The sequence below is a fragment of the Crinia signifera genome, chromosome 3, assembly GCF_055691185.1.
Source record: "Crinia signifera chromosome 3, ASM5569118v1, whole genome shotgun sequence".
Lineage (NCBI taxonomy): Eukaryota > Metazoa > Chordata > Amphibia > Anura > Myobatrachidae > Crinia > Crinia signifera.
In genome coordinates, this window is record NC_139219.1 from 36,524,897 (window position 1) to 36,549,658 (window position 24,762).

Below are 24,762 nucleotides of genomic sequence, written 5' to 3' on the forward strand. Positions count from 1 at the left end.
CATCCCCTCCTGTTCCTCTATTTTTTTGGGGTGCTTGATCTGCTCAGTCGGAGTCCATGATTTTATTGGATCCCAAAACATTGGGCCCACTGCACTTCCTACTCTCGTCATCTCTCCAACCCAGGCCAGCGACATTTGGACCCCCAGAATTAATAGTATGACATTTGGGTCTTAAGTATTCCATACAGACTCATCTTCCAATGACAGAGTCAAAATCCCATTAATCGGGATCCAAGCTGTCAGAAGACCGACAGCAGGATCCTGACGGATCTCAGTGGTAAGTACTGGGGTTGGGGTTAGAGTTAGCAGCTAGGTGGAGGTTAGGGTTGAGTTGTGGGATACAGAGATTACAGATAGGCTGTGGACAGGGTGGGTTTTGTGGTATGGTTTAAGTTTTGTAGTATGGTGAACATTCTTGTTGGGTTCCAACGGGTTTCTGTCCTTTGGGATTCCACTGTCGGCCTTCTGAATGTGTCCTGACTGCTGGGATTTCGTACCCACCCTGTCCGCATTGAGCTTAGTTTATGCCCTGTTCACACGTTAACCCTGCATTCTCTGAAGCCAAAATCGTCATGTGTCTACCAGTACATGCCAGTAGAAGACACCCCAATGTACTATGTGAAGATTAAGCAAAGGAGGTGACAAAAGTTTCAAAATATCTACCATTACGGTGGAATTGTCCATTAAGGCAGTGAGGCTAGTGAGATTACTATAGTGCTAGTGTTATTCACTTAGCTTAAATGCACAATTGTAGCTGTTGTTATTTGCACCGGTACAGCAGAACTTGGTATGGTTTTACTGTGGTCCTGCCAATGAATAAACAGTCTGTCTTTGTTTGAGATCTGTTAGCATTTCAGCTTCGTCCCATTCAGTAACACTAAATATTTATTTCTTGTAGGAAACAATGGATTTTTTACAATGAGCGCTATAGAAGATCAGCTACCTGCATAGTGAAGGTAAGTTCATTTTTTTTTTTTACAAATAGAACTTTATTTGTGATTTAGCCTTTAGTCCTGTCAGTGGCCACGGCATTCAGCTCAGTTACCATTTCTAGCTTATTTTAGGCTCAGGGCTTTAACAAATAAGAATGACTGTTAGGATATCACCTTTACCAACATGACGTAGCCGCACCTAAATCATGGATTCTTCCAAGATAACTCAAAGTCTCTGGAGCCAGTACTGTCACAATTGCCTTCCTTGCGTGGGTAGTAGCTACGGCTTAGCAGGAAAACACCACCAACAACAGATTGAGGTTCAGACGTTTATTTGAAATATTGACTAGTTTATCTTGTTTGTTCAAAAAGGAACACTAAATCTCCGGCAAGACATACTTTACAGATCAGCAAACGTCTTATCTAAGCAGGTGCTACAATTAGAAGCGGGAGAATGTGCAAACTTGATTTTCAGGTTTCAGTCAGTAAAGAAGTTGACCTACTGCATTCTCAGATACTGCGTCTGTGGTTCTTTCATACTCTTTTGTGCTCCAAGCAAAGCACTTTGTGAAAGAATATAAGTTGTAATAGTAATGTTATTAAGGCGGAAGGATTCCTTCATGTTATTTTGAGCCTGCTTTTCTCACAGAAAGAGAGCAGGTGGTGCAGCCATCTTGCTAAGATAAGTACAACAAAATGGCCTCTGCCTCAGCAAGTAGGACGGAATCTGAACATGGCTTCCACTCTGCGCGGAGGGCTCTACTTATTAAGAGAGAAAAACAGACTGTGCTCTGTAACGTAGAGGAGGAACTTTTTTATTTTAATAACTGGTTGCCCTTAGCAGTGTTTTCTCCTTGAAAAGAACATTTTATTACTTTATGATTTACATCTGGCTTCAGTGAATCTTGATTTATAAGTGCATTGAAGTAGCATTCGCAAACCACAAACAAAAAAACCCCGTGTCTGGGTGTCATAGCAATTTACAGCTCTTCCTACTTGATGTAACTCAAAGGAATATGCCTTTTATCCTGGCAATGTCATTTGCTATGCAAAAGAACATGTCATGGACATATTAGCAATGAACACAATTAAACGTACACCTAAAACCCAAGTACTGTAGGAGGCTGGTCGCTAATTGTAGTGGATGTTCTGTGCATGTGCTCCAGAAGCGACAGCCAGGCAGATGGTAAATATCCAGTTGTTACGGAGCAGTCCCTGTCGATGCACAGACTCAGTAGAACGCAGGGTGTTACAAGTGGCTCTCACAAGCTAGAACTCCAGGGAAACCCATTCCTGATCTGTCATAGAAAAATATTTTTTTTTTTTTTGCTTTTTAAGGTGACAAACTATTAGGAATATTAATTAGGAATATGAATCATTTGTTAACATTCAAATTGTCACATTTTTGCCTGATGTGTGTGTGTGTGTGTGTGTGTGTGTGGTATTTTCTTCTTTCTATAATAAAGAGGGTGATTCAGGTTGGCTCACAAAGCACATTTGGTTTGCTAATGGGCAAAACCATGTTGCAATGCAGGTGGGGCAGATGTAACATTAGCAGAGAGAGTTAGATTTGGGTGGGGTGTGTACTTCAAACTGATATCTATATTGCAGTGTAATAAGAAAGCAGCCAGTATTTACCCTGCACAGAAACAAAATAACGCACCCAAATCTAACTCTCTCTGCTCATGTTACATCTGCCCCACCTGCAGTGCAGCTCATGTTACATCTGCCCCACCTGCAGTGCAGCATTGTGAGACGAATAAAGGAATTCTATCTATCTATGGTTTTCAGCTTGTTTATATTTACTGTTAATGTATATTAGTTACTAGGGTTGTGCATAGCGCTACTTTACTTTGTCTTGTAACTGTTTGCCGATGGTTCTGTTTACTTCATGCTATTGGCTGGCAGCCCATCAATAACGCCAGTGCATTCAGACAATTACTGATAGAGGCACCACACTGATCTGACATTCTAGCAGTGTAAAGAAGGTTCTGATTTGTTTGCCATCGTTCAAAGTACCTTTTGTATATCCTTTCTGTTTTAAGCAGTCAACTAGAGAATTTAGACCATTCGATATTTTTTTTACCCATCATCTGTTTGTTTTGGAAATGATATATAAAGCGCACACAGAGAATATTTGAACATTCAAATCTGTCCCCATTGGAGCTTACAGTCTGTATTCCCTGATAACAAAAAAAAGTGAAACAAAAAATTGACACAGCATAGGTTGACACCTCAAATAGGTTGACATGCTTAAGGTGGGTTGGAAGGTCATCACAAGCAATAGGTCGATAGTCAAAAGGTTGACATTGGGTTTTTCATTTTTTTTGAGCCGACAAGTGCCGACAGGAAATATTTCATGCTCCAACATCCACAAGGGCATGGAGGGAGAATAGAATATGGTGCCAAGCATAGCTAGGCAACGTGCCTGAAGCATGGTAAGAGCAGTTGCACACCGACACGTCCATGTTGACATTTGGAGCAAAAAAAGTGAAAAACCCATGTCAACCTTTTGACTGTCTACCTAGACAATGTTGACCTAATGCTTGTGTTGACCTTCCAACCCGGCAGACCTTAAGCATGTCGACCTATTTGAGGTGTCATCCTAAACTATGTCGACGTTAGTAGTCCACTCAATGCATGTCGACTTTTAGTTGGTCGACCCAGTGACCCATACCCCATCAGTACGTGGCCATTATTAGTGGATGTTTGATGCCGGGTGGGCCTGTCTCATTACCAGCAGATCTTTACAACTCTATAGTCAAGATAGCCAAGATTTCCCTGCAGATGTACAGTAAGTGAATCGCCGGCAATTCAGATTACTCTTGTAATCTGCGTGTCAAAATGAGTAATCCTGCAGTGAGACACATGTGATTACATCTGCACACATAAGCTGTCACTAATACCGACAGGAGTTCTACATAACATCAACAAGTTTCACTTAAAGCCTCAAAAAGCTTCATGCTCTAGTCCCCCATTGTAACGATTATGAGCCCTATTTTTACGAGCATTTGACTAAATCTAAATTGAGCATAATTATTTTATCCCGAAATCTCAGACGGTGGCGTGAGCTGATCGGTGACAGTCACCTCCCAAGCCCCGCGGGAGGATATAACAGGATACGTATGTACCAGGGAGCTGTGACGCTGTATATCGGGATGGGGGAGACAGTGGGTAAACTTGTAAAGAGCAACAGAGTGAAATAAGGAAATTCTGTTCCTTTTATCAGCGACAATGACTTACTCGGGAGGACAGATAACCTTGCTAGAAGGAATATTTTAATACCATTATCAGAGATGGAAATAGATGAAAGGTATAAAAGATGACAAGTAGGATGAAAACGCTGGTGGGACTAAGGATGGAGTTCTTTCCTTTAAGGATGCGATGTTTACGCTCTCATTAGTCAGACCGTACTAGATAAGAGGTTTAATGTTTATTTTGTTTGCAGGGTTTTTTCTATAACATCCTTTTATAGCTGGTACTTGCAAGCAGGCGGCTGATGCTTTAGAACTTCATCAATATGGCATTTTGTCACATCTATTTAATTCAATACTTAAGGCTTAAGGTGGGTGGTGTGAAATGCACAAATGTCCTGAAATACATGGGAATGAATCCGATATTGGGTAAATTTGCAGAGATGGGAGTTCTATTTCACATGGTTGCTATGGATAACCAATCAGAATCTACTTATTTATTAAGCACCTACTAGAAGATAATAGATAGTATCTGATTGGTTGCCCATACCCCTGTGGAGCTATCCTATCTGGATACCCCTGCTCATTAGGGCCCTTATTTAGATCTGATCGCAGTGCAAATTTGTTCTCAAAATGGGCAAAACCATGTGCACTGCAGGTGGGGCAGATGTAACATGTGCAGAGAGAGAGTTAGATTTGTATAAGTTATTTCGTTCCTGTGCAGGGTAAATACCGGCTGCATTATTTTTACACTGCAATTTAGATTTCAGTTTCAACACACCCCTCCAAAATTTAACTCTCTCTGTTACATCTGCCCCACCTGCAGTGCATATGGTTTTGCCCATTTTGAGAACAAATTTGTACTGCGATCAGATCTGAGAGCCTAGAGGTGTGAAATACCATTAGTATTGGTTTTGTTAGTGATGGTTTGTAATAAACTTTCAAAGTAATCAAATAAAAGTTGCTGATCAATAAGTTATAATACGTAATAAGATTAGAATATTATACTGTCTATGTTTATTTTTGGTGTTTAAGTAATTATATTTTTCAAGTACTCAATACATATAAATGGATGGTGTAATGGTTAGCATTACTGCCTCACAGCACTAAGGTCATGGGTTCCATTCCCACCATGGCTCTAACTGTGCGGAGTTTGTATATTCTCCCTGTACGTGTGTGGGTTTCCTAAGGGTACTCCGGTTTCCTCCCATAAATCCAAAAATGTACTGGTAGATTATCGGATTTCAACAAAATTAACCTTATGGTGAGTACACACGGAACAATGTCGGAAGCGTTCTGAGTGTATCAAATCGTTCATTATGCGTACACACGGAACGATTGGATACACTTGACAAAAGATTTGTCTATGATCTTCCTGCATGCAGGAAAGATCATAGACCATCGTTAACGATTCACGGGTACGCGCATCGTTAATGATGCACGGAACGATTTGAACGATTGGTCGTTCCCATCGATCGGGAACGCCCACATCGGGCTTCAAATCTATCCGTGTGTACCCAGCTTTAGAGTGAATATGTGTGTAGGGAATATAGATTGTAAACTCCACTGGGGTAGGGACTGATGTGAATGTTCAAATGTTCTCTGTAAAGTGCTGCGGAATATGTGTGCGCTATATAAATAACTAATAATTAATAGATCTAAAGATTAGCAGTAGAAAACAAATATGTGCAAGCATTCACATATACAGTACCGTGAAAATGTTCGTGTCCAGTGAATGTTTTTGTCTTTTTCTGGATCTTTAACTCATTCTTCGCATGTTCTAAATGTGGTACGCTTTAACCTATACAACCTGTTCTAGAATGCATGAAAAATCAAAGGAACCGGTTGTTTTGCATTAGATTTTCAGAACGCAGCGGTGGGAATAAGCCCCTAAGCAACCATCAGTCTTTTTTTAGGCATTACCTGGGGCTAAAAAGTGCATTACTGGTAGATAATTGCAAATGACCTGAAAGAATCCCTGAATTGCAAGATATCGTATTACAGATTCATCGGTCATCGTATATTATTTCAGCTATATCCTGTATTATATTTCTTTATAGGTTTATACCTGCAAACCGCTGCTAAGTCACCAGTGGGGATAATAAACTCCTGTTTTTGTACCTTGTTGGCACTTGTACGAGTAAACCCTGTGCTTCTATATAAGGGCCATGCTGCACTGTAAGACCTCTCTGGCTGCTCCCGCATAGAAGAGCTTAGGATGCAATATAAAAGAGATTAGGAAACCGTGTATCTTTATTTAGAGCGTATGTGATTAAATTGGCAAGTTATCAGGATAAGAGTGCATCAGAACCCTGTCTGCCGAGCCATATTGCTGTACATGTAAGCCTTTCTATGTAAAAGCTGTGGAATTGTTGCCGTTGGTAACGTATAAAGACAATGCTTTAGGAGGAAATAAACTGGATCTACTAGAAAAGAAAGCCCCAAATATTTACATGCAGTAGTGCATACAGGACATGGAGCAGTCTCACCATTATACGTCTTTTCATTCACTGGCGCAACAAAAATCTAACACGGGGAGGGGAATTTAATAGGATGAGAGATTCAGAAAGTGAGAGACTTGGTAAGAAATCTCCAGTTTATTTTAAAGCGGCAATCATTTGTACTGCAAAACCAGTTTGATTTTGAAGAGTAAATGATTGCCGCTTTAAAAAAACCTGGAGATTTCTTACCAAACCTCTCACTTTCTTAATCTCGCATCCTATTAAATTTCACCTAGGATTTCTGCAAAATGCAACCAACCTGTTGGATGATCGTTTTAGAAGAGCTGCTGTTCGAGGCTTCTTCCATGACTTGGGCATCTGTAGCTAAGTATTTATCCATTGGAGTAACCACCATACACTAGTAATACGTGGCGCCTTCTAACAATTCGAGTCCATATATGTTCACTGCCAATCCCAACTAGCCCAGGTTATTGGCATCATGCTTAAGGGGCCTACACACGGGGAGATGTCGCTGAGCGATCTGATAAATGTAGATCGCTCAGCACACAGTGCTGCACAGTGATCTGTGCTGAGTGATCTGTCAGGGCCACTGTTCTCCGGTGAGAATACTGGCCCTGATGGACGATTAATTACATATTTCCAGCCGGAATTATTCTAATCACCAGTCGATAGCGATGCGCAAGACCGCGCATCGCTATCGCTGTGGCTCCTACACACAGAGCGATGTAGGGGTATTTTCTAAGCGATCTAGTGAGGTTACTTAGAAAATGCCCTGAAATTGTCCCATGTGCAGGCCCCATTAAAATGATTTAGAAAAGTCTCTGCTTGTGATAAGATACCAAGGGCCTGATTCTCCACCATTCGTAACCTGAATCAGGCTCGATGGCTGCTGTTATACACCTTTTACACCGCCGCAAAACCCCGGTCAGCGGCGGTGTAAATGGGTCAACCCGTGTCCCTTTACAAGGGACTTCTACCCAGGTCTTCACCTGGGTTGAACGCGGCTAGGACCTAGGTAGAGGGCAGTGTAAACGGGTACGCCGGGTCATCCATCCCGGCTCCAGTTTACATCAATGGGGGAAGCCGAACCTGTGGACCGCAGCGTCCGCAGGTTGGATGGGGGCACACACAGCCTTCGCTGCTGTCTGCTGTACTCTGCAGACAGTAGCGGCGGCAGGGAGGAGGTGAATGGATGCCTGTGTGCGGCATCCATTCATCTCATGGATGGGGGATGGGGGGTGTACAGTGGCTGCAGCCCAGCAGCTTTCCTTGGTGCTGTGCTACCCCCAGCGTGGCGATTGGTGGTCCCAGCAGGGGTGATTGCGGTCCCGGCGCTTGGAGATTATGTCTACACTGCGGGTAGGCACCGCAGTATAAACTGTGAAAATCCCGGATCCGACCTAATTTGGATCCGTGTTCCAAATGCCGGGTCGGATCTGAGATTTTTGGTGTAAAAGGGGTATAAAGGTGCCCATACACATTGGGATAACAGCATGCAATGCAACACGTTATCGGGCGGATCCCAACGCATGCGATTTGTATGCGCTGCAATGTGATCCGCGGGCAGTACAAAAAGTACAGTATGTGCAGAACATACTTTTTGTACTGGGCAATGCCTGCGGGAGCGCGCATTGCACGCTGCTGATCGCAACGTGTATGGGCGCCTGGAGTGTGCTGAGGACTGAAACACTGCAGCAATTGAACTGATTTTGTATTGTAACCCAATGTTATATTAACTGCAAGTACAGTAGAGGTTATGGGAACATTATTAAACAAAATTATAGAAGTCTTTTATTGTGCCGCCAAGAAGAGAACCCTTCAATACCCCTTGCACAGCAGACAGGGTAATTACAAACAATATTAGGACATTTTCATTACATGAGAATCTGCGCTGACGATAAATGAAAACATAATCTGTCCCTCTTGATAATATGTTTCTTCCTAATGCAAATCTCCAAGCGGTATTAAACGAGTGTTTTTCATTTGTATATTCAAAGCCTATTTGCATGCATGGCTCTTTGTGGCAAACACGAAGAATGTGCTTACAAGTACATGGTAATTGCTGTCCTTATCTGCCTTCTGAAAACTCCCTGGATGATGCTTCCGGGGACTGGGTTCCGTTCTATAACAGACCACAAGTAGATCAATGATACTCCACCCATACACTAATAAGATATATGCTCTTATTTATTTGTTTGTTTATTTAAGAGAAAACTTTATAAAGCTTGTGCACGCGGTGACGCTTCTAGTCAAATTAGTTACTGAGTAAATGTTTGTATATGATTTTTTTTTATTTTTTTTATTCGCTCTCCTTAATCGGAGGAAGTGGAACCGTTCATATAAATCACTGCGCTGTTAATGATTAGACATTCAGCGACATTCCCACTCTGCAGTACTTTGATTCAAGCAAAGGAAATCTGCTAATTGTGCAGCTCTGAGGAGGGTGTTATATTAATATAGATATAAGTAGCATGCCCAGATTTAATTCCTGTATGAAAGGAAACCACTCGACTTGCACAACAGCACAGGGCAGATCAGTTGCGCAGTGGTTAGCGCACTCTACCTGTCTTTGCTGCCATGCTGGTGGTCCATCCCAGCTGTGTGCGTGCACAATGGGCTGCTGGGGCTGGCTGGCATGTCTGCACAGGCTGTTCTCTGAGTGGGGGGGGCGGGTCCGCAGAGCTGCATGACATCATGGTTGGACCTGCAATGCACCTCTGGGAATGCGGCCTCCTTGTGTGAGGCTAACGATGGATTTCCTGGGGACCATCCACGGGCCCCTAGAACCGTCCGCGGGTGCTCATCGTTTTATGCGGATGCACAGGCCCAGGAGCACCCGCACAATCGGCGCCTGTGATCCAGGGCCCAGTCTGTGTGGAATTGGTGCATTCTTTGTTTTTACCTTCACACTATTGGTAGGTCAGTTGGCTGCTTACAATGTAGGTTTTTTTTTGAGGTTTTATGCTACAGTGGTTGATGTGAATAGGGCACCCGGATCCCCTCGCTAGCACGTGAAAATAACCCCTCGCATGAGGCTGACCAGGAGAGAAATCATTTGATGTTTGCTAACCATCTAATAATTTCTGGGGCCCTCATATGAATTCGGGGGGTGGGCACTTACTTCATGTGGTGTCAGTGGCCCGGCCCGAGCAGGCATTGCAGGCCAGCGTTCTCAGGGGAATGCACAGTGTGTTTATTGGGGCGACCACAAGATGCTGGGTGATCCCCTGCCGCACCCTTCCCTACTCGGTAGTGTGATACCGCATTCGCCTCTTGGAAATGACCGCTAAATTTGCATATTTCGCTTTTCAAAGAGCCAAATCTGCAGCAGCAAGTCTCGGCTGAAAACAGCCAGGATTGGATATTCATCGGCCAATGTTTCCGTGGATAGGAATTCATTGAATACCCCCCCTAATAGGTAGGGTAGGAAGTCTATATACATTTCCTTTATTAAAATGAGTGAAATTTTGTTTCCTCTGACAATGAATAAGCATTTTTTTCAATATGACCTTCATCAACAATACCTGCCGGTAGTCCCAGTTTTGACATTCTGAATGTTGACTTTTCATACTAAGGGCCAGATTCTCTAAGCTTCAAAAGTGATAAAATGGAGAGTGATAAACAGCCAGCCAATCAGCTCCTGTCTGCCATGTCACAGACTGTGTTTGAAAAATGCCAGACAGGAGCTGATTGGCTGGCTGTTTATCACTCTCCATTTTATCACTTTTGGAGCTTAGAGAATCTGGCCCTAAACCTCTTAGACCAATGGGGCGTAGATATGAAAGCTTTGATAAAGTGGAGAGAGATAAATGGCAGTGGCGGTTGTAGAGGTAAGCCGGGGGGCAGTTCATCATTCAAATAGGGCAGCCACTCCCACTGCCAGTGAGTTGTTTTGGAATGGCAGTTGGTGGCAGTGGGTGTGGCTCCCCTATTTGAATATTTTACTTCTGGAGCCTCTCTAATAAAGGGGCAGTCTGTAACTTGGCAGGAGCTAATTGGCTGGTGCTTTATCACTGGACACAATAAATCACCCCAAAGTGTCAACAAGCTACTAACTATAACAGCCTGTGACATAGCAAATAGGAGCTGAATAGCTGATACTTTATCTCCTTCCACATTATTTCTCTCCAAGTGTTAATATATAGACGCCTGCGCCTGTAACATACACTGGAAGGAGCTTTTTGGCTGGTCTCCAGTGTTTCTCTCTCCTAGCTTTGATACATAGGCCCTAATACAGGTTGAGTATCCCCTATCCGAAATGCTCGGGACCACGAGCATTCCGGATAGGGGAATATTCCGGTTTTTGGAATAAATTGTTTTAGCCATACTTACCTGTCCCCTGATGGTGTCCGGTGGTCCCTCGGCGTCCACGCAGTCCCCGGGCGTCCACAGCAGGCCTCCGGCATCTTCTCCGGGTCTCCAGCGGTCCCAGGAATGCATTGCGCGAGTGTGCGCGCGCACCGGTGACGTCACCGGCGCGCGCGCACACTCGCGCAATGCATTCCTGGGACCGCTGGAGACCCTGGAGAAGATGCCGGAGGCCTGCTGTGGACGCCCTGGGACTTGGTAAGTATGAAAAGAGGGTTAGGGGGGGTAAAAAAAATAAATAAATTCGAATGATTCCAAAAACCACGGTTTTTGGAATAATTCGGATAAGAGATATACGGATACGGGATACTCAACCTGTATGAGAAATCATAAGGTTTTTTAATTGTATTTCCACGAACGATTTGTGAAGGATTAATAGCCAGTCACTGGGATCACCCTCTGTCATTGTATCCTCCTAGCAACAGTAATAAGCGCACACAAACATCAAACACATTGACCTCAGTCTGTCTCCAACATCAAGGCCATGTTGTTAGGGTGACCCACGCCTTTGCAGGAGACTCCTATTGCACATACAGTACTTACAGATCATGTGCTCCATACCCTACACGTGTTCCAATATAGGTGGGTCTGTCTAGCGGACTGTGAGCCAGATGTATCAAGCTTCAAAAAGTGATACAGTGGAGAGTGATAAATAGCCACCCAATCAGCTTCTACCTGTCATTTTTCAAACCCAGCATGTAACATGGCAGTTAAAAGCTGATTGGCTGGTTGTTTATTACTCTCCATGTTATCATTTTTTGAATCTGGCCCTGTGTCGGAGAGGAGACTTTCAGCAGGCGTTCGGGGGGCGGGGCTTGATCGTGACACCATTAAGCCCCGCCCCATGATGTAAAATGACCCGATTTGCTGATCGCCGCCGAGGGGGCGGGGCTAAAATGTCACAATCTGTCACTTTAGCCCCGCCCCCTCATCGGAGATAGGCATATCCGGTTATTTAAACGGCGCGTCAGGGGTGAGCTAGCTGGGAACAGGGACAGGAGCGGGGGTCCCCCAGAAACCGGGAGGGTTGCCCACCTTTCCGAGAGGCCCGATTTTCTGGACCCTCCCGGCCATTCCGGGAGGGTAGGCAACCCTGAAGTATAGAACAGGGCAAAGTTTTGGGAAGTGCTACTTTATCATCTATGTGCTGTCTAGATAAACTTTTGCAGCAATTTGTCGGGACGGACCAGAATTCAACTCATGATATCCTCCATTGAATGATTGGTGTACGTCCCCATAAAATCCCCGGGAGTTCCCCTGTGGAGGCAGGTGCGTTGATGCCTGTTTGCTGCGAGAAGCTGACATCACATGATCTCAGTACCCGCCCCATCTTCAGAGGAACAGCGACGGAAATAAAAAGTCAGTATAGACGTAATATAGCATTAATAGCAAAAATAATTCATATAGTTTTCTCATCTTACTATGAGCCAGCCCTGGTGTACGGCTGCTGGCTGCGCTGGATACTGTTCAGCCAGCATTAGTATGGTGTTTGAACACTAGTCAAATATTTACCGTTAGTAAATAAATGACGGAAGCAGTCAGACTAGTATGTTAAGTTTCATTTATTTGTTGGGCATTTCTACTGTTTGATTTACAGCAGCGGTTAATAATGATGTCATTAACTTATCTATATTTAGAAAAACAATATAAATAATAATACATAGATGTGAGTGTGTAGAACAGTCTGATATTCTGTTGTTAATGGATTTCTATTTATAAGTTTACTAATGAAGCTTAAAGCCCCATACACACCAGAGGATATTGTAAAAGATATCGCTCCGAACGGGGCTGTTGAGTGATATCTTTCAAAATACCGTCTTGTGTGTACACTCAATATCGGGAGTGCGCATCGTTAACGACCCGCGGCCGATATTGTTTACTGTATCGGCCGCGGCCAGGGTCACCTAGTGTGTATGGTGCTTTACACTGTTGGGGTGGCCTCTTGTGTACGTAGCTTATCTATCGATGTATCTTACTGTAGATGTGTTTTCTTTAATACTTGTTGTTTTCTCTGGCTGTTTAGTTGCCTGTTGATTATTTTTATACATCTGATGGGGCCTACACACATGTACTAAGGGGAAAATGCGGTAAAACCCCCGTATTACTGCATTTTCCTATGTATTAAAACCCCGCCGCCTCATTACCTTTGGGTGGCGATACCCTATAGAAGCCTATGGGCTTCTTTTCGCCTGGGCGGTTTTGAGCTGGAAGCTGCTCAATTTTGTCATTTGAGCTGCCTTCAGCTCAAAAGCCGCCCAATATGTGTAAGGTTCAGCGGTGTGCGCTGATGCACGCTCCCACATCATCACTGGCCGCCATCACTCATCTGCTCGTATTACCAGCCGATGAGCAACGGGGAGGACGGCTTTCCATAGCATCCAGCTGGAATTTCGCAGTGTTTCGTGTGGATCAAACGCCCCCCCCCCCCCCCCCCCCCACCCCCCACGCTAGCAAATTCCTTCTCAAATGGACAAAACCATGTGCACTGCAGGTGGCGCAGATGTAACTTGTGCAGAGAGAATTAGATTTGGGTGGGGTTTTATTTCAAAGTGAGATCTATATTGCAGTGTAAAAATAAAGCAGCCAGTATTTACCCTGCACAGAAACAAAATAACTCACCCAAATCTAGTTCTCTCTGTACATGTCACCTGCAGTGCACGTGTGTGGTATAGGGTTCCAACAGTTGGGATCCCGACAGCCATTAGCCCGATAAACAGGGACATTTAGGAGTCAATGTATAAGGGATGCAGGGGTTTAGTTGCATCCCCCCCTCTGTGTTTCTCTTTCCCTGCGTTCCTACTCTAGTCCCTTCCAGCCTGGTGCTCCGCACATTGCAGCACAGCACCTGTGTTTTCCCAATATCTGCCCGGAAGCTAAGCAAGCAACAGATGATCTTTTGTTCAGTATATAACGTGAGACACAGCTCTGATTGTAAGCTTTTAGGGGGACAGGTATTCTTTCTTCTTCCATGTAAGGTATGTTTATGTCAAATTTAGACTTTGGACTCTTTTTTGTTTTAATCTTTACTGTGTTTGAACGTTTACAATTGTGGATTAGGGAGAGGCCCTCTGCTCTGTGTCACTGCCCGAGTAAATCATTATGAGCATTACTACTTGGAGCAGTGTGATCAGTGACAGTTGCTGTAATCTGCCTCTTATTGCTTCACAGATTCATTTGATTTGTGATAACATTCTAAACTGCAAGCTCTGGGGAGATGTTGGGCCTGTTTTAGGATTAGGAGTAATCTATCTAGAGGGCAAAACCATATTGCAATACAGGGTAGGGGGATTTAACGTATACATAGGAGGGTGTCTTGGCTTGACAAGTGCAAGTTAAACTTGTAAAGTATATATGACTACATGCAAAATCAGGCAGTATCTACACCCCTTGCAACATGGTTTTGTCTGGATATTTGTATCTAGTTATGTATATTGGCATGGCGGGTCAGTAGTTAGTGCTTTAGGAATGCTCTGTGATTGGTAGCTACAGTATGACCCTTATTCAGATCTGATCGCAGTACAAAATTGTTTTCAAAAGGGGCTAAACCATGTGCACTGCAGGTGGGGCAGATGTAACATGTGCAGAGAGAGTTACATTTGGGTGGGGTGTGTTGAAACGGAAATCTAAATTGCAGTGTAAAAATTATGCAGCCGGTATTTACCCTACACAGAAACAAAACTCATACAAATATAACTCTCTCTCTGCACCTGCAGTGCACATGGTTTTGCCCATTTTGAGAACAAATTTGTACTGCGATCAGATCTGAATAAGGGCACGTGCGCAAAAGCATGGTCTGTCATGCCGCAGAAAATGTAACTGACATTTTTTTGCTTTAAACGTTTAGCTTGTTTTCCTGGATTAATTCTGGGGTATAGTGGGTTTTTTTATGCCACCCCTCGAACCTGTGATCTACGTGATCTACCAATTAAGTTTACCTGGGATCATTTCTGGTAGATCAGGTAGTCAAGCATACTACAGTATTTTGGTCATTTTTGCTATTACCATGGCAACCAGTCCAGCTAACGTTACCTCTGAAACTTGCTCCACGTCAGACCTGTAGATCAATCAGAAGGGAGCGGAGCAAATCGTTAGCGAAAGAGAGAGAGTATTCCTAGATGTGACGATCTGGTGGGGTAGGGGGCACCAGCGATTCTGAATGTGTAAATATTCACATAACGATTACGTTTATCTCTTGTATAATTAATTTGCTGTTAGACTCCTTGAGAAGCCAGAAAGCAAAGTGCGCCTGCAAATAGATAATGTTTATAAACCATTTATAGTAATTATACAACAAAATAAACAGTACAAACGGAATGATGACATTTATGTGTCAAAACTGTGTTATGAAAGTAACCATGGAGTCTCGTTCAGTTAACGATTTTATTGTTCTGTAAATGCATTTAAAATTAAATTCTTGTTTTTTTTTTTTACATACAAAAAAAAAACCATACTATTAAATCAATAGAAAGTTCAATGCATTTTACCATCACTTTACCATCACTTTAGGCTTTTTGATTAAAAATGTGTATCTCTGTTGTTTTTAAATGTGCTGTTCCTGGGAGTAGCCAGCAGTGTGATATATATATATATATATATATATATATATATATATATATATATATATATATATATATATATATATATATATATCTATGCATATTCACTTATGTGCATGTGCAGGGCTTCTACTACTGGTGCTCGCAAAGGGAAAGGGCGTGTTCGCCCTTCGTTGCCTTGGCGTACCCAAGAAAACATTGGGTGCGCCCAGGTAAATTCTGGGCATTACCATGCAAACGTAGGCGGGTACCTGCCTTCCGGGGGTGGGTGGCTAAGGTAACCGGACGTCAGCTGCCCGCCCAGATCTTGGAGCAGGACGCCGCAGACCTGAGTCAGCAGAGAGTGACTTAAGGCCCTCTACTTGTCCAACTTGTCTGAGGGACAAGTTGGACCTGATTGGCTTGAGATTTATCCTATGTGCAGAAGGATCAATCTCATGGTTAGACCCAACGCGCACGGGAACGTGCATCGGATCCTACAGCATCAGGCACATCAGATTTTGTCAGATAAATTGGCCCAATACATCTGAATTGGGTCAAATCTGACTAAATCTCACAAGTGTAAGGGGCCTTTTAGATTTGCGAGCACTGTTGAAATCATTAAATGGTCGCGACTAGGGATGCCAATCCCGGGGCATTTTTTCAATCCCGGAATCCGGGATTGAAAAATGCCCGATCCCGGGATTGGCTACCATAATACAAAAACATACAAATACAAAAACCTGCCCCGGCCACACGCATATTTACTTACAGGTGCGGTGTGGCCGGACGGGTGGGCGATGGAGCCTAGGAGGGTAGGTGGAGGATGGAGCCTGGGCTGTGACGTTGGGCGATGGTACGGGGGTCCGGGAAGATGCAGGAAGTCTGGGTGGGTGGGCCTCATGGAGGTGGCGGCAGGAGGTCAGCGTGTTGCACACTGCACACAGAAGGAGGCGGCGGCTGTTGTGTGGCCTGCGCAGCGTGACCTCTGACGTCGGCACGCTGCGCAGAGCCGCACTGCCCGGGACGGGAGTAGCCGGGCAGCGTCTGAGTATTAGCTCAGACGCTGCCCGGCATTAGACTGCGCATGCGCAGTCTAATCCCGAAATCCCGGGATTGGAAACTCCAATCCCGGGATTGAAATCCCTGCATTTTAGGGGTCAAATCCTGGGATTGGCCACCCTAGTCGCGTCCATCGAATGCTCACAAATCTAAATCAGTCTCTGCTGACCTAGACCTGCTCCGAGATACCCACCTACGTTTGCCTAAAGATGCCCGTTTTGCGGGGCGTTACAAGGCTTGCTACGCAGCAAAAAAACAATGCTTAGCAACCCAACCAGAATTACCACCTTAATGCTAAACAAGGCCTACAGCAGGGGTGGCCAAACCTGTCCTCAAGATCTACCAACGGTGCAGGTTTTCCAGGCAACCTGTGGATCTATAGTAGGAATGAATGCAGCAGCTTTTAAAATGTGACAGCTGTGCACCAGCTAGGTGATATGGGTCATGTGACTGTTAGTAATGACTACAGCTGTGCACCAGCTAGGTGATCTGGAAAACGTGGACCGTTGGTAGATCTCGAGGACCGGTTTGGCCACCCCTGGCCTACAGTATATGGCAGGAGTCCCTGCAGCTGTGTCATGTGCACATCAGCTGCAGCACTATTCACACCTGTCTGTAGACATTCAGATCATTTATATAAGTGCTAAATAATGATGTGTCTGCTGTGTTAATACATCTCGCTATATAAAGTAATGCGTTCCCTTATATTAGCACATCATTAGCACTTACACTCTTAGTTGACAACATTTGAAAATAATTTCCATGGACGCGGTCCGGCTGCGCATCTAAATGTGTCACACATGATGTGGCCCCCCGGGGGGCCGCGCAATCACTGCAACCCGCATTGTGTCATGTTTACTAAATTCATTTAAAATGTACATTTTAAATATCATTCTAATTAATATATTTTAATGTATAAAGCCCAGAGTATAGGAATAGTTGTTAAGAATTTAACACAAAGTTATTGCAAATATCGCACTGTGCTTTTTGTCAGTATAAATATATGATATGAATGTCCATGGATAAGTATGTGAAACCTGGGCCTATTCCTGTAAATTAGGGATGGTTGGCACACATGCCGACACTAATTCACATGTATGTCCTGTTCAGGCAGCTGGTAATTACAGAATAGGACACTGTCGTGATATCTGAAACTTGGTCTTATGTAGTGTTCCCGCTAAGCTGTTTTAGCGGGGCGCTGCGCCTTGCCCGATTTTTAAAGGTGAAAAGGCGCCCTTCCCCTCCAGCATCACCCCGCTAAAAGAGCCTGCTGCCTGTCCGGCTGGTGTGCCCGGGGAAGCCCAGCGCAGCCGTAGATACAATGCCTGGAGCTTCCCCTGCAGCTTAGGGACTTCACCGGGGCCAGGCCTGCCCCCCTTGCACGACAGTGGTGGCCTGGGGCCGCCCCCTTTAGTGACATGGCGGCCCGGGCCCGCCCCTTTAGTGATGCAGCGGCCGGGGCCCACCCCCTTTAGTGATGCGGCGGCTCAGGCACGCCTCCTTTAGTGACACAGTGGCCCGGCACGCCTCCTTTAGTGACATCAGCGGCCTGGGACCACTCGCAAAGATGACGTCGGTGGGCCCGGTCCGCCCCCTCTTATGGTGCCCCCAAGCAGCAGCGCCCTGCCGCAGTTAGATCCTAGAAGGAACACTATTATGCCGTGTACACGTTATGTGGTATTGTTAATGAGTAATATCGTTAACAATTTTTCCTTGAACTGCCTGGAACCCCTGCACAAATGATATAGTGCAGACACACTGAACGATATAATTCAGAGGCCCCATCCAGGAGCATGCTGTCGTTGACGATATAGTCAAAAATTTACTGCATGTACAGACAACAGAGGGGATCGTTAACAACGAATAGGTGCACGCATTGTCAGCAATATAGTGACTATACATTAAACAAAATCGTTAACAATATGGTTAATGGTAATTGCAATATGTGTACACACCTAGACAGGGAAATAGCATATAGGGCCTGATTCAGATGTGGTGGAAGTTGCTATCATAGCGCTTTATGGTAATGCAGCAGGAGGCTTTTATTACAAGCAGATGTCTCCTGCAGCAGTATTGATCTTAGGACACAGCGTCGGATCTCCCACTTACCGTCCAGCCATCATCGCAGAGGCCAGAAAATGTAAATCCAAGGTCTCTGGCTTCCTCCCTCCCCCTAAATGTTGGCAACATGCCTCCATTTTCATTGTCACCCCACCCACTCCTAACCCCCAAATGACAACAGACTTTCAATCATTGACAGTCTGATGCTGGGTTGCTTACTATATCAGAGAACCAGGTGCAGAATGAATCCTGTACGTGTGCAAAGAACCAGTATTCGGTAATTGGTGACATAAAAAGCTCATCCGTCCCCATCTGAATAACCCTCATACTGTACACTAATTACAGAATAAATGTATGATTGTTAAGGTTTCGGGTGTGCACCCGTAGCCGGGACTGCTGTTCAGGACAGCCACGGTGGAATCCTACTCTACCTCTGTTGACCCCCCGGGTAGGGTGACCGGCTCCTGCAAGAACTAGGCTTCACCTGTAGCCGCCACGTTTGAAAGGGCAAGTTATGGGCCCCATACATCAGCAATCACAATTTATGGATTTCCAGATCTTGGCCAGATAAATGGATTTTACAATGTATCTGACTTTGCCCACACATTACAGATTTATTTCAGTGATCGGCAGATTTTTCCATCTAAAGATTGCATCTTCATATCTGGAAATTGCCCAATCGATTGTCATTTCAGCTGTTCATAATGTAAATAGATGAAGAAGACGAATTGGGAATGCCCACACATCTAAAAAAGATCCGCAGATAATACCAGATTATGAAGCATGTTTAAAAATCTGATTAAGCAATCGATTGGCGATTTTGATTGGGATTGCCAAAAGGGGGAGCCCACACATCTAAAATAAATTGTGGCAATCATCTCCATATCTGAAAATTGTCACAATTAATTGCTGATGTATGGGGCCCTTTTGGCCTGCCCTAGCTCCGGTGCAGCCAGGTGTTAGGTACAGACAAGGAACCAGGGATCCCCCCAGGGTACAGTCAAAAGGATAATCTAACTAAAAAGCCTGACTGGGACTTAAAGAAAAAAGGCAGCTTGCCGTAACTATCTAACGCAACTAAAAGTGCCAGCGACCTAGTCGCCCACCACGTTGCATACACAATAAGAAATACACCACACTAAAAAGCACACAACGAACGATTCGCACGAACACTAAACGCAGATAAATTCCCACTGGGACCACCCAGTCCGGGAAGACTAAGAACGCAGCAACTGCTGAGGAGATTCCCCCCTGAGTTCCTTAGTGGGCTGAAATAACAAAAGATGAACAAGGCCCAGGAGGGCACCAAGCCAAGAATAAGGAACCAGGTCCCCAACCGGGGAACTTACAGTACCAGGAACGGACCGCCGTCCAACCGATGCACCCTGGGAGCGTACCAGCATCAGACAAGCACAGAGGAAGATGGCTGAGATCAGGCAGGTGGACAGCACTGCAACAGAAGCTGAAGCTGCCAGACAGGATTCTGTAACTGAGTGAATGCAGGCTAGAACTGCCAAAGGCCAGGAAGGCTGCACTTGGCTAAGTGCAGGGAGAAATGGACAATTGCCAGCAAATGGCTGGTGAACTCCAACAGAAAAGTGCCCAGACAGGTGGCCAGCTGTGGATCGGGAATAGCAGCTACTTGCACAGGAAACAGGAAGCAGGAAGCTATAAGCTATCACTGGCAGAATATTGCAGGAGAGCCTGCCCTATGAAGGGCTCAAGTGATTAATTACACCTGGTAGAGATCCAGACAGCTCCCAAGCTGTACTTAACGAGCTCATTACCTCGCAGACTTGTGAATGAATTAAGCTCACAGAATATTGAGCTGATATGGCACAGACCTACCACTGGAGGCCACCAGTGAGTCAAATGCCAAACACAAACTGAACAGAACACAAAACTGAACTGAACCATAAATCCTGGTTCCTAACAATGATTTATGACACTTCTTTATGCCACCTATTAAAAAAAATCAATCGTATCTATGATCCACCGTTAATACATAAGAACAGTTTGGCCCTTGGTACTCTTGTTGGACTGCTTTGTCTAATGTGATTAATGCTGCCCAACACATAGATTTGGTCAGAAATGTTGGTTGTATTTGACCAGCTATTATACAAGTACAGTAGTAGAATCTTCTCACATTATCTAAATCTGCTGATGACGCCCATTGGAAATTGTGTGAACTGTCATCTTGGATATTACAGAGGCGCAGGAGTGGAGATTTTTCATTGGAAACCAATAATTGCAGTAATAGTGTGGTCCGATTTGTAATAGAGACGATCTTCTAGCGTCTGTACCTAACAAATACATTGCCATTTATGTAACATCATGAAGAGACTTACAGAGCGATATTACCCATAGAGAGCATTGGGGCCGATGTATTAAGCCTGAAGAAGGGATAAATGGGAGGGCGATAAAGAGTAATAAACTTCCAGTCAATCATCTCCTAACTGGCATGGAATAGATTATGTTAGAAAAATGGCAATTATGGGCTGATTGGCTGGCCATTTATCACTCTTTATCACCCTTGTGTATCTCTTTTAAGGCTGAATACATCTGCCCTTACCTGCAGTTGAGGGAGCTATTAAGAGGGCTGAGCCAATGTCCTTGGAAAGGTTACCCTATTGCAAGTATTATGCTGGGTACATACCAGAACGATGCAGATCGTGAGTGGGTCATAAGATGATCGTGCGACTCACTCACGATCTGTGGAGCTCACGATCTGCATCCGATCCGTACCCCATCCGATCGCGACCCGTACCCACTAGAATGGTTATTTACAGATCCTACCTGCTGCAGGTAGGATCTGAAAAACTACCTAACGCCCCGCGGGGCTGCGCATTGGATCGAAATCGGATCAGAAATGGTCCAAAACATGCCCAATTTACATGCAATCGGTTGAGATTTTGGGCCAAATCGTCCTGGTGTGTACTTCACATTAGTGTCTTGTTTTAGTTCCCAAAGCGGTTCTTGCACCATTCAGAGCTGCGGTTTCACTGGAATTGTGCACTTTTTAAGGCCACAAGGTATCTGTCGCTGGGAGTTGTGTCCCGAGCCTCTTTCCCTGCACTTTTTTTTTAATGCTTTGACACTAGTGTCCCATTACTTTTCCCCATTACACCAAGATGTTTTATTGTGGAACATATAATGTAAAGAAGATTTCTTCAAGGATGAAAAAAGGAATTATGGATAAAACAATACACACAATGGAGCTGTGCTAAATGGGGAACTGACTTAGAACCATCACAGAAGTTAATAAAATTAATTTTATTGGTTCCATTAGTCCAATGCAACAGGCAATTACAAATTACACGTTTCCAGTCCCAATAATAAAGTTGGTTTCCTCCTGCTCTTAATTTCTTTACACGGCAAACTTGTTCCAGTGCCTAGTTATTAACTTATGCAGAGTAGCGAGCCATGTCTCTTGGTGATGATTCTGCTTTTAGACCAATGAGAACATTGTGATCCCATTTTCTCATCATGGAGCAATTAGTTAGTCTCTGTACATTTGGAATGAAATAATTGAGGAGTCTCAAAGGTTTCCAAAGGGCTAATACTTTTATTGCAATCAGATTGAAATGAGTTTATCATTCTAGACTCTATTAGCAAGCAGTGCCCTGAGGCTTGATGTTCCTCAAGGATGTTTGTCCCCTGATATGGAATATCACAAGCCTGTCTGTTCTTCTTGCCCGTATAGTTAATATCCAATTTAAATTAGATATGGTGTGTATTACTAGTAATGTACAGACGAATCTGGCCTCAGTGTCCGCCAGCAACACGGCGCCTCTATCTGACTGAGACGCGCGTGCGTCCCCCACACACGCACGTCTCAGTATCCGGGCGGCGGGGCGGCGAGGCGGACGCAATACTGTCCGCCTCCCGCTCGAGGGGGCTGGGGGGGACCTCTGGCCACTGTGGGGGGGTGCAGTCGCCCGGTGTGGGCACCGGGCGACCGAGGGCAGCACCGTCGGAAGGGGACGCGCGCGCACCTCGTGCGCGCGCGTCCCCTTCCGGCATACAGATGGCGGCGGGGCAGGGGATGGCGATGGCGACGCCATCCCCTGCAAAGATGAATCCCGCTACATCTGTATGTAGTTTGTGAGAATTACTGGGAGTGATACATGAGAGCATAGAATTATACCCCTTTTACACCAAAAACGCCGGGTCGCACCGGGGTTTTTCCCAGCTTCAAGCTGGGTGCGACCCGGCATTTGCTTCATTTAAACCGCCCGCAGCCTGGTCTGATCTGTTTTATTGGAAACGGCTGCAGATTGTCGAATCCACGGCTATTTTGGCCAATCCGCGTCCGTTTTGGCCGATCTATGTACTTTCTGACACTCGACATCTGGAACATTGAATTCCGAATGTCGAGTTACTGTTTATTCAAATGAAAACGGCCCGGGACATTCTGACAGTCTTAAGGTGCCCATACATGGTGCGATTTGCGGGTGCGATGCACATTCCATCGCACAGTATCTGCTGCACATAATTTTTGAACTAGGTCCGGATGCATTGCAAGGTTGAGAGGAGTTCTTCATGATTTTTTTTTTAAACTGCCTTGTTCTTATGTCACCATCTTATGTTACCATCCATGTCGGCATAGAGGGGGAATATAATAATGCACCGAGCCCGAAGCATGGCGAGCGAAGCCGTATGTGGGTACGAGTTACACTAATAGGACAGTTGTTGACATTGACACCAAAAAAAATAAAAAAACTCTGTATAACTTTTATTGTTGACCTTTTGATCCTGTGGGCCTCTATTGTTGCGTGTTGACCTTTTGGGGTAGACCTATTGACTGTCTACCTAGATACTGTCTATTTTATAATCCACACCCAGATAGCCTGCTTAGGTGCAGATGAGAGCTAAGGGGAAACTGAGTTACACATCCTAGTACTAGTGTTTGCCTACAGCGTGGTCTGCGTGTAGTTCTTTATAGCATTCTGTATTCTGTAGCTGGTGAAAATGATACACAAGTAACTAGTTGGTAATGTTGGAGGGTGCAGCTCCGCCTACAATGTACTAGTCCTGGCCCTGCTGCGGGGTGCTCCCCCCACCTGACAGATGCAGATTCTCTAATCGCCAATGCTTGGCTGCTTACTAATATGCAGGGGGGGAGGGGAGGGGTGGACCATCTTGAGACACCCTAGAATTTGAGGAGTGCTGCTATCAAGAATCAGCTAGGGCAGTGGTTCCCAAACTGTGTGCCGTGGCTCCCTGGGGTGCCTCGGGACACATGCAGGGGTGCCGCAGCTTGGTGGTCCAGGACCAACTCAAATTATTAATGGTTAATTATTTAGGAGCAAAACCAGTGCTGGTGGCTGCCAATCATAGAATGTGTACAAACAGAAGTAAATCCTGCCCTTTACCACATAACTGCCGCTAAGAATCGCATATAAACCCAATCTAATAAAAAATTTTGGACCTAGGGGTGCCGTGAAAAAAATTCTGATTCTCTAGGGTGCCGTGAATCAAAAAAGATTGGGAACCTCTGAGCTAGGGGATAAAAGGGATTTAATATTTACAGCAGATAGGTCATTTGCTACTGACATTAGATTAGGACACACTGTGCAATTTACTGTCATTTCTTTAATCCTCTTAATGTATTGATTGAACCTCCAAGTAGTCATTCTCCTTTCATCATGAAATTGATGGTTGATGATTTTATTGCTGACCTGCATGTAGGCCCTTATTCTAATGTAATCGAACCCCCGCGTGTTCGCACGGGGGACCGAGTATTTGCGTCTGTGCATGTGTAGGCGCATTTCTGTGAATGTGCAGATGCAGGGTACGAGCGGGCATGGCGAACTACACGTTCGCCATCCTGCTCGCACCAAGCAGTGCGGGAGGGTGGGAGTGGGGGGGCAGCGGAAGGCATAGTCCATGGGAACGCCTAGATTTTTATGGGCGTTCCCATGAGAATGCTGGACGTTCCCATGAGAATGCTGGATGTTTCCATGCTAATGGGCCCGTGATGGGGGTGCGAGGGGCAGGCAGCTGACGTCAGCGGTTGTCAGCTGCCCGTCTGCTTCCCGCACAGGGCGCACGCAGATCAGAGACACCATAGAGGTGTCTCTGATCTGCGAGCGCTGGAGAAATCATTCGATGGTCGCCTTCTCCACCCCAACCCAAGTTCACAATA

General features: G+C 44.9%; 1 protein-coding gene across 6 annotated transcripts in view; it reads left to right on the top strand.

Annotated features, from left to right (window-relative positions):
* The window catches only part of PLCB4 (phospholipase C beta 4), a 305,420-nt gene that overhangs the window by 41,910 nt on the left and 238,748 nt on the right, over window positions 1-24,762 (top strand). For all 6 annotated transcript variants that reach the window (XM_083175639.1, XM_083175638.1, XM_083175634.1 and 3 more), the window contains exon 2: window positions 899-956. The gene's annotated coding sequence lies outside the window, so the exon portion shown is untranslated. The remainder of the gene's footprint in view (window positions 1-898; window positions 957-24,762) is intronic.